Below are 11,091 nucleotides of genomic sequence, written 5' to 3'. Positions count from 1 at the left end.
TGCCTCTGCCTCCCTGAGTGCTGGGATTATAGGCATGCGCTTCTGGCCCGGCAGAAGAATGCAGTTTTACGTAAGGAATTTCACAAGTAATTCTTTACGTGGCCCATCAAGGTCATATTTATCTTAATGATCGCTCATTTTGAAAGAAGTAATGCTAGATCCACAGTTGTCCTGCCAGCCTTACAGAATGACTACACACAGATAAAGAAATGGTCATTCATAAATCAAGAAAGAGTTCTGGTGTCAGCCGGCTTCAGATCCCCCCAAGGTACAAACAGCCTGGTCATTAGCAACCCAGAAGGGATGCAGTGCAAACGAGCTAGGCAAAGCACATTTGAAATGCTCCACGCATCCGGGCATGAATCTATGAGAATCTGAGATATGACTCAAAATCTTGTTTCAGATGAAATAGCTATTAGAAAAATCACATGATTCCTACTGTGTTTCTATTGGTGTGTCCAGTCAGGCAATGGGCATAAAACCGGTAGTGGTTTTGTTATTATTTAGCTTTTTTGAAAGAGTCTTGCTATGTAGCCCAGGCTGACCTTGAACTCACAGTAATCTCCGTGCCTCAGTCTCCCAAGTGCTGGGGTCACAGGTATGTGCCATTATACCTGCCTCCTGTAAGATGCTCCCAACAGGCTAATCACCTGAAAGCTACCAGGCAGAACCCCAGTGGGTAATTTTTTCCATGGTGATGTTCACAACAATTGAGAAAGAGATCCTAAACTCTGATAATGACCAAGCGAGTCTTGAGGGCAGATTTGAGTGGCACAGTTGTTTGTCAAGTCACTCACCGTACAAGGCAAATCCACTTTTCGATTTGCCTTTAGGGACCAGCACTCTGAGTGGGCGTATCCACTATCCATCCTCAATTCCTGTTGCCCTGAGCTTCTTATCTGCTCCTCATGGTGGCTTACTGCAGTCTGACTTGTTCATAATTGGGTTTTCTTTGCCTGGTGAACACAGAGCACATCCTTCTTGGTCTGGGCTGCTTTGCTTTTTCTTCACAGTTACTATTCATCAACGGGAAGCCAGAAACGGAAAAGCACTGAATGCATCTTCCTAAGTTCTATCTTAGTCCTCCCTGGTCTACTGTGTTAACATAGCCTCACTCCCACGACGACCTCCGCAGTGGTAACTCGTCCTGACGAGAGGAATCCAATTGCCCAGATGGCAGCTATAGTTTTAGCTCGACAGAACTCTCCTGTATCCTTTGGTTAAAATACAGAATTCTGTTGATAATAGAACTTCTAATCATATATAGTGCCCAAAACGGAAAAGTTCCAGGAACTGCTCCATCAATGCTCCGTCACCCCGAGATCCACCCAGACTTCTGTTTGACAATACAGAACCTAGCGAAGGTCTCTGGCATAGTGTATACGCTGCATCCCAGAAGACTGAGCCCTACTGTCTGTGTGATGTGCCTCCGACTTTGCACTTCAGCTATGTCCCTGTGTGTGTGTGTGTGTGTGTGTGTGTGCTTCTTCTGTGTATGTATACATATTCATGTCTCACATATGTACGTGTGTGTGTGTGTGTGTGTGTGTGTGTGTGTGTGTGTGTGCTTCTTCTATGTATACATATTCATGTCTCACATATGTACATGTGTGTATATATATATATATATATATATATATATATATATATATTTCACTAGATAAAAAAAATCTCAAGCAGGGTGCGGCTGCACATGTCTGTAATCCCAGCACTCAGAGAGGCAGAGGCAGGCAGATCTTTGTGAGTTTGAGGCCAGCCTGGTCTACAAAGTGAGTCCAGGACAGCCAAGGATACTCAGAGAAACCCTGCCTTGAGAACACAACCAACGAAACACACAAACAAACAAAAACAGAGAATGTAGGTTAGAGAAACACAGAAAACAGTAAGCTGATAAGAAGTTGAAAAATAATAGGGTCAGTGAATAGGCAGAAGATCTGAAACACAGAAAGCCCAGAACTGACATAGAGCCCTTAGCAAGAAAGCAAGGCACTGTCTAAGTGCTGGGTATTCACACAGAGTGAATGTAAGGGCTGGGGATATAACTCTGGGATAGAGTGCTTCATTAGCATGCTTGAGACAATCAGTTCAGCACTTCTACAAACAAACACACACACACACACACACACACACACACACACACACACAATAGGATGGGGGGGGGGTCCATACTTGGAATGCTGGGGCTTTTCTTGCTAGGGTGCTCTTTCATCAGACAATATTTTCCCATAAGCCTCCTCTCCAGCATTGCCTTTCAGCTTTCCTGAAAGAGCACGGTCCAGCAGAACCATGCACTGGTCTCTGACTGGACCCTGCACTGACTCATGAGAAGGCCAATAGCAGTCAGTTCCATCCAGGAGCACCAGCCTGCCTCACTTCAGAAGACACCGCCTGGATTAACTATGGACCCTGCCTTCTATAGGAAGCTTTTCTTAATACAATCCTGGATACTGTTTTCCTTTCTCTAGTTCCCAGGCCACCTTTTCCTTTTTTTCCTGGGAACTAACATTGAGCATTGTAACTGTGTGTAAAGGCAGCTCATTCATCCATGTAAAAAGATTTGATCTTTTTCTGTGCCTTGCATTAGAATATATCTTAAAACCTTATATCACATCCTGCCGTGGTGGTGGTGCATGCCTTTAATCCCAGCACTTGGGAAGCAGAGGCAGTCAGAGCGAGTTCCAGGACAACCAAGGCTATACAGAGAAACCCTGTCTCGAAAAACCAAAACCAAAACAAATTAAAAAACACTCATACATGTGGAAGCTAAAGGTCCACCTCAAGTGTCATTCCTAAAGTGCAGTCTTCCTTGTTTTTTGAGACAGGGTCTCTCACTTGTCATAGAACTCACCAATTAAGCCAGGCTGGCTAATCTGAGATCCTCAGGGATCTTCCTGTCCCTACTCCCAACCCCCACCCCAATGCTAGGCTTACCAGTGAAAGCCACTGTGTCGTGACCAGCTTTTTAATGTGGATTTTGAGATCAAGTTAATATCCTCTTGCTTGCTTGCATAACATTCACCTTACTGACTGAGCTGGCTCCTGTAGGCTCAATTTTCTTAACCAATATATTTTATTACAACTTTTTAACCGAGTGTACGTCACTTATAACCCGACTAACCAAAACAATAGGAAAAGAGGATTAAGGAACACAATAACAAAACCTTAAGGATATCAGTTCCGAGGAGCGATTCTCCTTGCGTAATCAGCAGGATTTCTTCTGCTGGAACCTGGAGTAACCAGAACCTGGGACCTCAGCAGGAGCCAGAGCCCTGAAGCCTTCCCTCAAGCGGGTCTCTCTAGGACCACCTCAAAGTGGAGCAATGAACAGCCAAAACTATCCAAAGTCTCCAAAGGCCCCGCCTCCAGTTCTGGGCTCATTTATATATCTCCTCCAAGAGTCTGTTCACAGGATCTTTTCAGCTGGCAACAATCAAGCTCCCGCACGAGGTGGTTGGTCTTCTAGTGAACTGACCTCACTTGTTCTCTCACAAGACCGTTCCGATCCCACACTTGAGTTCATAAAAAACAGGTTTGTCTCTCCTTCAGGCTCCTTAATCCAAAGTCTTTGCATCTTAATATTGTGTTGTATTGCCCTTCCTTCAAAGTGCTCCACTGGCCAAAGTGTTCCATAGGCGAACATCGATCGACAACAAGCAGGACAACGTATTTAAATCCTGAACATCAGCTCTACCCTGGATCACAGAATTGTAGCCTTAATTTAGTAAGATTCCCAGATGATCCACATGCATAGGAAAGTTTGAGAGGTCCTGCTGCATGTAATCACTCTGTGGGGGCCCCTTGCAATATGATAATAGAAATATCTGATTTTCATCCTTTCATGTAATTGTAGTTACTCACAGTATTGTGATGCTATTAATTATACTGTAAAATATATTGTGGCTATATTGTTAATTATATTTCTAGTGTCTGACATCAATTTGGGCATGTAGTAGATCATCGATAAAAATGGGTAAAATGTGTAAATAAGTATTGGCAGAAAGCATTTAGGTTTTTATTAAGGGGACAAGAAAATGAGGGTATTGAAATGACCTCTTTGAGTTTGTAACTGTAACACTTTTAAGCATATCAGATTAACTGGGTATTGGTAATTTTCTCCAATTGTACTTAATTAAAACTCAATGCTAATGTTTTTTTCCTGTTGTATTAAAATCAATGCTAAATGTGTTTTAAAAAATAACTCGGTGGGAGACTTAGAAGCCACATTGGGCTATATAGCAAGATCTTGTCTCAAAAAACCAAAACTAAAACCTAAGCAGAAATGAATTCCCCACCCCAGCCCTAGAACACCACACAACTTCCAGCTCCATTAATTTAAAGTGTATGATGTTTTCAAATGTACAATGAAGACCAAAGGTGAATTTTCTATTGATTTTTATTCATCAAGATAGAGAAGGCTTAGGATGATGACAGGAAACAGTCTGGCCATCTGAGAGAGGTGGGTTTTAGGAACTCTGGGGCTGGGGAGATGGCTCGGGAAGTAGAGCTGCCACAGGAAGCTTCAAGTTTACATCCCCAGGGCTGGGAGGATGCAGACATGGATCCGTGGTGCTTGCTGGCTGGCTGGGCGAGCCCTAGACTGAGGAGAGAGAGAGAGAGAGAGAGAGAGAGAGAGAGAGAGAGAGAGAGAGAGAGAGAGAGAGAGAGAATCTTAGAAAACGCAAGATTCTGACGTGGACCTCCAACTCCCACATGCACATACAAAGCACATAAAAGCACATGACCAAAGGTTTTGGTTCTTGTGTATTGAGGTGGGGTCTCATGCAGCCCAGGCTGGCCTTGGACTCATTAGGTAGCTGAGGTTGACTTAGAATTCCTCATCCTCTGCCCTGACTTACGTGTGCTAGGACTACGAGCCTATGCCATCACACTTGGCTTTTTCTCAAGTACTTGCACTTGAGCTGGATGTAGTGGCACATGCCTTTAATCCCAGCACTTGGGAGGCAGAGGCAGGCAGAGCGCTGTGAGTTCAAGGCCATCCTGGTCTACAAGGTGAGTTCAGGACAGCCAGGGCTATTACACAGAGAAACCCTGTCTGGAAAAAACAACAAAACAAAACAAAACAAAACAAAAACCAAAACAAACAAGCCAAAAAAAAAAAAAAAAAGAAGTTTCACTTGTTCCACTTTCACTTTTTCCTACAGTTTCTTACTGTTTATTCAAAGAACTTGTTAGTTATGAAGTCTTGAATTACCATGCCTCTTCATAAACTTTGCGTACAAGAAAGTGCCATTTTGCTTAGTTTGGCTTTCGCAGCATCCCCACAGCGATTGTCAGAACCCCCCCCCCACTGACCTTAGCAAGACCAAAAAATTGTCTCACACAGAGCTTGCCTTATTCCAGTCACTCCAAAGAGAATGCTCTGCTTCAGCAGTTCTGTAGTTTAAATGTCGGGAGCAAGCCAGGGCGGCTGACGCATTTTTATGAACGTCAGTACCATTTGGCTGTCACTGGCAACCGTTGCCTGCTGCTTCCCTCGCTCCCCCCCCCCCCCCGCCCGTGTGCCCCAGGAACACTCATGTCTCCCCAGAGACCCTTCTCTTCAATGTCTCAACCTGGGGACCTGGTGCTATTTCCTTCAGGATCACAGGGACAGCAGCAATAAAAGAAGACAGGCTTTGGGAAAAATCAGATTCCCTCACTCTGTTTTTTTTTTTTTAACCTACTAATTTATTTTCTGTTTGTTTATTAGAAAAATAAGAGCAATTGTTATCACCTAGAGGTATTGGAGAACTTAAGGGAAATGACAATAATAAACATTCAATGAGAAATTAGGATGTCATACCTACGCTAAGTACTTCTGTGGCTATTTGATTTTTTATATATATATATAAAAAAGCCTACCTTTTTAGTCACCTTCTGTGAAGGGATAGGGTGGGGTGTTTGTTTGTTTGTTTTGAGACAAAGTCTCACTATGTAGCTCTGGCTGGCCTGAGACTGCTAGATAGACCAGATTGGTTTTGAATTCACAGAGATCTGCTTGCCCCTGGGTTCAAACTGCTCAGATTTAAAGTGTGCACCATCATGGCTCAAAAGGATGAGGTTTAAAAAAAAAAAAACAAAAACATATAGCTGTCTTTTAAATTTTTTTAAAATGTTATTTTTAGTTTTTGGAAATGATCTTGTGTACCCACGATTGGCTCTGAACTCGTCATATAGCGGAGGATGGCCTTGAACCGCTTCCGGCCTTTCCACCTTCATCTCTTAAGTGTTGGGATTCTAGATGAGGGACACCATATGGTGCAAGAAAAATACATCATCTTATACAAGAGAACTGAACTGTTATGTTAGCTTTTTCAAAAGGCAGTCATATTTTTCCTGAGGCAGGCCTGAAGAGGAAGTACCCACTGCGTGAATGCTTACTTCATGCGTTGGCAGTGTAATGGCAGGATGTGCTTTGGGCTATATCTGCGCTGTCACCTTGCCTTCCACATCTCAGCGGTTCATCTGGTACAAATACTTACCTTGCAGGATTATTTTCAAGATTAGATTATAACGTTCCTTCCAAAGACATAGAGTAAATGCAAATGTGCATCGCTTAGTGGAAGAGGTCAGTGTGAATAGGAGCTATATGATACAAAAAAAAAGGCAAGTTATGGAGATGTTAAAAAGATTGGTGTTATTATCCAAGATCCATACTTGAAGGAATCTAAATTATAATACCTCAGAGATGTTTGCAAATCCATATTTATTGCTTAGCCACTCAAAGTGGCCAAGATAGGGAACAAACTAGATGACTATCAACAGACAATGGATAAAGACACACACACACACACACACACACACACACATACACACACACACACCACACCACACAGTTTTTTTTAGAAATAATAATTGTGTGTGTGTGTGTGTGTGCATGATAGGCATTTGGGTGCACACATGTCACTGTGTGTGTGTGACTGTCAAAGGAAAACTTGATGGAGTTTATTTTCTCTCGCCTTTATGTGGGTTCCTGGGGTTGAACTCAGTTCACACTAGGCTTATGCAGCAAGCACTTTACCCCCTCAGCCGTCTTGTTGTACGACAATGGAGTTTTATTCATCCATTTTATTAAAAAGGAATTTTTTCATTTGTGGGAACATGGGTGGAACTTTGGATTGATACAGTTAGTTAAATAGATACATAGAAGCAGAAGGAGGAATATTTGGGGGAAATAAAGGGACCAGTGAAAGGGGGATGGATCATGGGGGGGGGCAGAACAAAGGAAGAGAGACTTTAACAAAGCGCAATGATACATATAAATGAATTTAAAATCAGCGTTTTTCAGGGATGGTGTGGGGAGGGAAGGCAGGAAGATAAAGGAGAAGAGAACAGAGGATTTTAAGGCAGTGAAAATGATCAGTAGGATACAAACGTAACTACTTGTCAAAGCCCATAGGGTGTATAGGGCGAAGAGGGCGTGCTAAAGTGACATAAAGTGACATATGGACTTAAGCTAATACTAACATAGAAGCGCCAGCTTTGTAAAAAATTCACCTCAGTAATGCAAACTATTAGTAATGAGGGAAACTGGGAGTGAGGTGAAGCCGTATACATTAACCTCTCTGCTTAACGCTTCTGTAACATCAAGCTGCTCTTTGCCGAATTAAAATGTTTGCTTATATGTGTGTGTCTGGGTGAGGGTTTGTGCACATGAGCAGTGCCCCATGATGGCAGAGGTGTGGGATCTCCCTGGTATTGTAAGATGTGGGATCCCCTGGTATTGTAAGATGTGGGATCCCCTGGTATTGTAAGATGTGGGATCCCCTGGTATCGTAAGATGTGGGATCCCCTGGTATTGTAAGATGTGGGATTCTCTGGTATCGTAAGATGTGGGATCCCCTGGTATTGTAAGATGTGGGATCCCCTGGTATTGTAAGATGTGGGATCCCCTGGTATTGTAAGATGTGGGATCCCCTGGTATTGTAAGATGTGGGATCCCCTGGCATTGTAAGATGTGGGATCCCCTGGGATTGTAAGATGTGGGATCCCCTGGTATTGTAAGATGTGGGATCCCCTGGCATTGTAAGATGTGGGATCCCCTGGTATTGTAAGATGTGGGATCCCCTGGTATTGTAAGATGTGGGATCCCCTGGTATTGTAAGATGTGGGATCCCCCGGCATTGTAAGATGTGGGACCCCCTGGTATTCCAGTCACAAGCTGTTATGAGCCATCATCCCATGTGGGTGCTCGGAACTAAACTGCAAGAGCGCTTCATGTCCCTCACCGCTGAGCACTCTCCTAAAACTGCTCTCAGGAATAAAACCTATCAATTAGCTTTTAAAGCAAAAGGTGACATAAGCGTAATAGTTCTTCAGTGCATCACAAGCTTTGTAAGAATCACATGCATAAATATCATTTAATTCCTATTCTGTACTGGACACCAGGGCTGTATATACGCGAAGACTTTGACTCTACCATCGAAACCGTTCGGGCTTATGCAAGACATAGAGAGGTGCAAAGGAAGTTTTCCCTGTGGTGTGGTATGCACCACAGGTTCGCTCAAAGCAAACGCATCTAACCCAGCCGGGAATGTGCCACGGGCAAGGGCGGGGACATCTTGATGAAGGAGCGATCCGTGGAAGAATTTAAAGCACTGCATTGGCTGCCCCTCCCCTCCGTGTCAGACTTTTATTCTTTGGGTAGCTACTATTAGCCACGTGGTTATTTTCCTGGGAAGGGACTGGATGCTGGTAGTAAGGGGCACTTGAACCAGTACAGATGGGGTGGGGTGTGAGGCGGTATGGGTGAAGTCAGAGAACGGAGACTTTCTCAGCTGCTTACGGCCTGGTGAGGTTGCTTTCCTGACAACACAGACTTTACAGTCCTGGCTCGGCACCCGGAGTGCCATTTCCAAAGTCCCAGAATAGGAGTATGTGAAATAGGCAAGGAGATATAACATAAGCTTACAAGTAGGAAAGGCTTGTTTTGGCTCTTGGTTTCAAAGGTATCAGTCTGTGGTCACTGGCCCTGCTGCTTTGGGCCTGTGGTAACATGGTATGTTACATTCTGGTGGAGAGGTCATTGGAGAAGAGACTTCTTCACTCTCGTGGTGGGTGAGAAAGGGAAAGGGAGAGAGGGGAGGAGGGGGGGGGGGAGGAAGGAGACAGAGATGGGGGAGAGGGAGAGGAAGACAATAGCTCCTTCAGGGATAACCTAACTTGGCTCCCTTAAAGTTTCAGTAGTGCTCCCCTCTGGGTACAAGGTTTACAGAACAGGAGCTTTTGGAAGATATTCAAAGTCTAAACACATGTGTGGTCTCAGCTATGTAGGAAGCTGAGGCAGTAAGAGCCCAAGTCGGCTAACGTGGGCAGCTTAGTGAGGTTGTTTCAAATTAAGGAAAAAAAAAAAAAAGTCAATGGTAGAGCTCAAAGTGTATGACCCTGAGCCAGTCCACAAACAAACAAACAATGATAATAATGCTAATAATAAAAACAGAGAAGGAGAGAGAGAGAGAGAGAGAGAGAGAGAGAGAGAGAGAGAGAGAGAGAAAGAGAAAGATCATATGCCACTATAAAAACCCAACAGCAGGACAAGCTGGTTGTGTGCGGAAAAAGCAGGAAGACACTTTCAAACAGGATTACAAAGAGGAAAACCTAAACGAACTCTAAGCTTCCCTGAACTTAGAACTAAGCTTCTCAGCACCTCAGTGGGCTCCAGAGAACTGAGAAACAGAGTGACTGCAGCTGGGGCGACCGCAGGTAGCTGGGGACATCTGTGAGACTGTGACGAGGGAGCCAGCCATCTGCTCTGTCTCCTTTGTCTGGACAGTACCAAGCCCCCACACCCAGTTCTGGAGTGGCCGGAGCAGAGACCACCTGTGTGGGTTAATATGCAGGCCGTGATGCTGAGGTCGGGCGGGGACAGGGGGTGGGAGCTGACAAAATCCATCAGGAGACAGAGCAATTCAAGCACAGCTGCTACCACTGGGCTCATCCCACTCCTCCACTGTCAGATTTTTAAACACTAGGTCCAGCGGCAGTTGGCATTTTAGGATAGGCCACCTCAGTGCATCCTCTTGTTGGAGCCACATTCCTCCACTTTGGACTTAACCGTTCTCCACACCTGGGACACAGCTAATCCACCTTTAACCCAAGGACCCTCTTCCTCTGTTGCCTCAGAGCGATCTTCTTTTCTCCTATAATTCACACCTTCTGCTTTGGTTTGCCATGCCCCACCCCCCTCCCCGCCGCTCTCCCTCTTTTAAAGCTTAGCAAGGGCACCCTAGGTTGGGTGCATGGGGGCAAAGGTTTGAAAGCACTTGCGTTGTTGTCTTTATCCTTGACGTATGACTTGGCTGGGTCCAGAACTCAATTATTTCCCTCAGAAAACCAGAGGCCACATTTCACTGGCCTCTCTCTCTCTGGGTTGTTTTTTAAAAAAAAAAAAAAGATCTGATGCCATTCTGATTTGGCTCCTTAGTGTTGCGCCGCTTCCTTTTGGAAATTTTCAGCGCACTGTCTAAAACATCAGGCAGTGAGTGATCTGGCCTTTGCCTTCGAAGACCTTCTCAACCTGGCAAGTTACGCCCTTCCATCATCCTTCACACTAGAGAATTCCCTCAGCCGTTTGCTCATCCCATTCGTCTGCTCATCCTTAAGGGCTGGCTAAAGGAAAGCAGAGTGGAGGAAGACAGGTTGACGGTGATGCTTACCAAGGTGAGGCGGTCTTTCCACTCTCAACTGCACTGTCACTGTATGTCACCGGGGACGTTCCCTCCTCTTTGCCTGGTTGCGTTCTTTTCCAGTCTTCTGCCTGAAGGGTCAGGCTTTCCTCCCAGCCCCGGGGAAGCAGGAGTGCATCAGAGGATTTAGTGTCCCGTCCCCCCCCCCCGCCCCCCCCGCCCCCCCCGCCCCCGCAGTCCTCAATCCCTTCTCCATCTTCACCTCATCTCCAGAGGACGCGGCGCTGTTTCTAACTTAGCCCTTGCTTTCTCTTTTTCAGGTTTGCCAAGTCCTTCATCATCCTCTCAAGGCTCCGTGGCGGCTTCGATTGCCGCCCCTCCCCCCATCCTATAGTTTTAGTGGTATTCTAGAGGGAGCCAAATTAGGTGCATTTGTTCAATCCATCATCTCTACCTGGAATCACCT

General features: G+C 45.0%; 1 long non-coding RNA gene across 1 annotated transcript; it reads right to left on the bottom strand.

Annotated features, from left to right (window-relative positions):
* Positions 1–4,378: 4,378 nt before the first annotated feature.
* On the bottom strand, positions 4,379–10,743 carry LOC311589865. Its single transcript, XR_014776666.1, has 3 exons — positions 10,656–10,743; positions 6,483–6,585; positions 4,379–4,597 (listed from the first exon to the last, which is right to left on the bottom strand). It is a non-coding gene; the product is annotated as an uncharacterized lncRNA (long non-coding RNA).
* Positions 10,744–11,091: the final 348 nt, after the last annotated feature.

Source organism: Acomys minous (assembly GCF_964271855.1).
Source record: "Acomys minous genome assembly, chromosome: 19".
Taxonomy (NCBI): domain Eukaryota; kingdom Metazoa; phylum Chordata; class Mammalia; order Rodentia; family Muridae; genus Acomys; species Acomys minous.
Note: the sequence above shows the minus strand (reverse complement) of the source record. Positions and strands in the feature narration are given on the sequence as shown.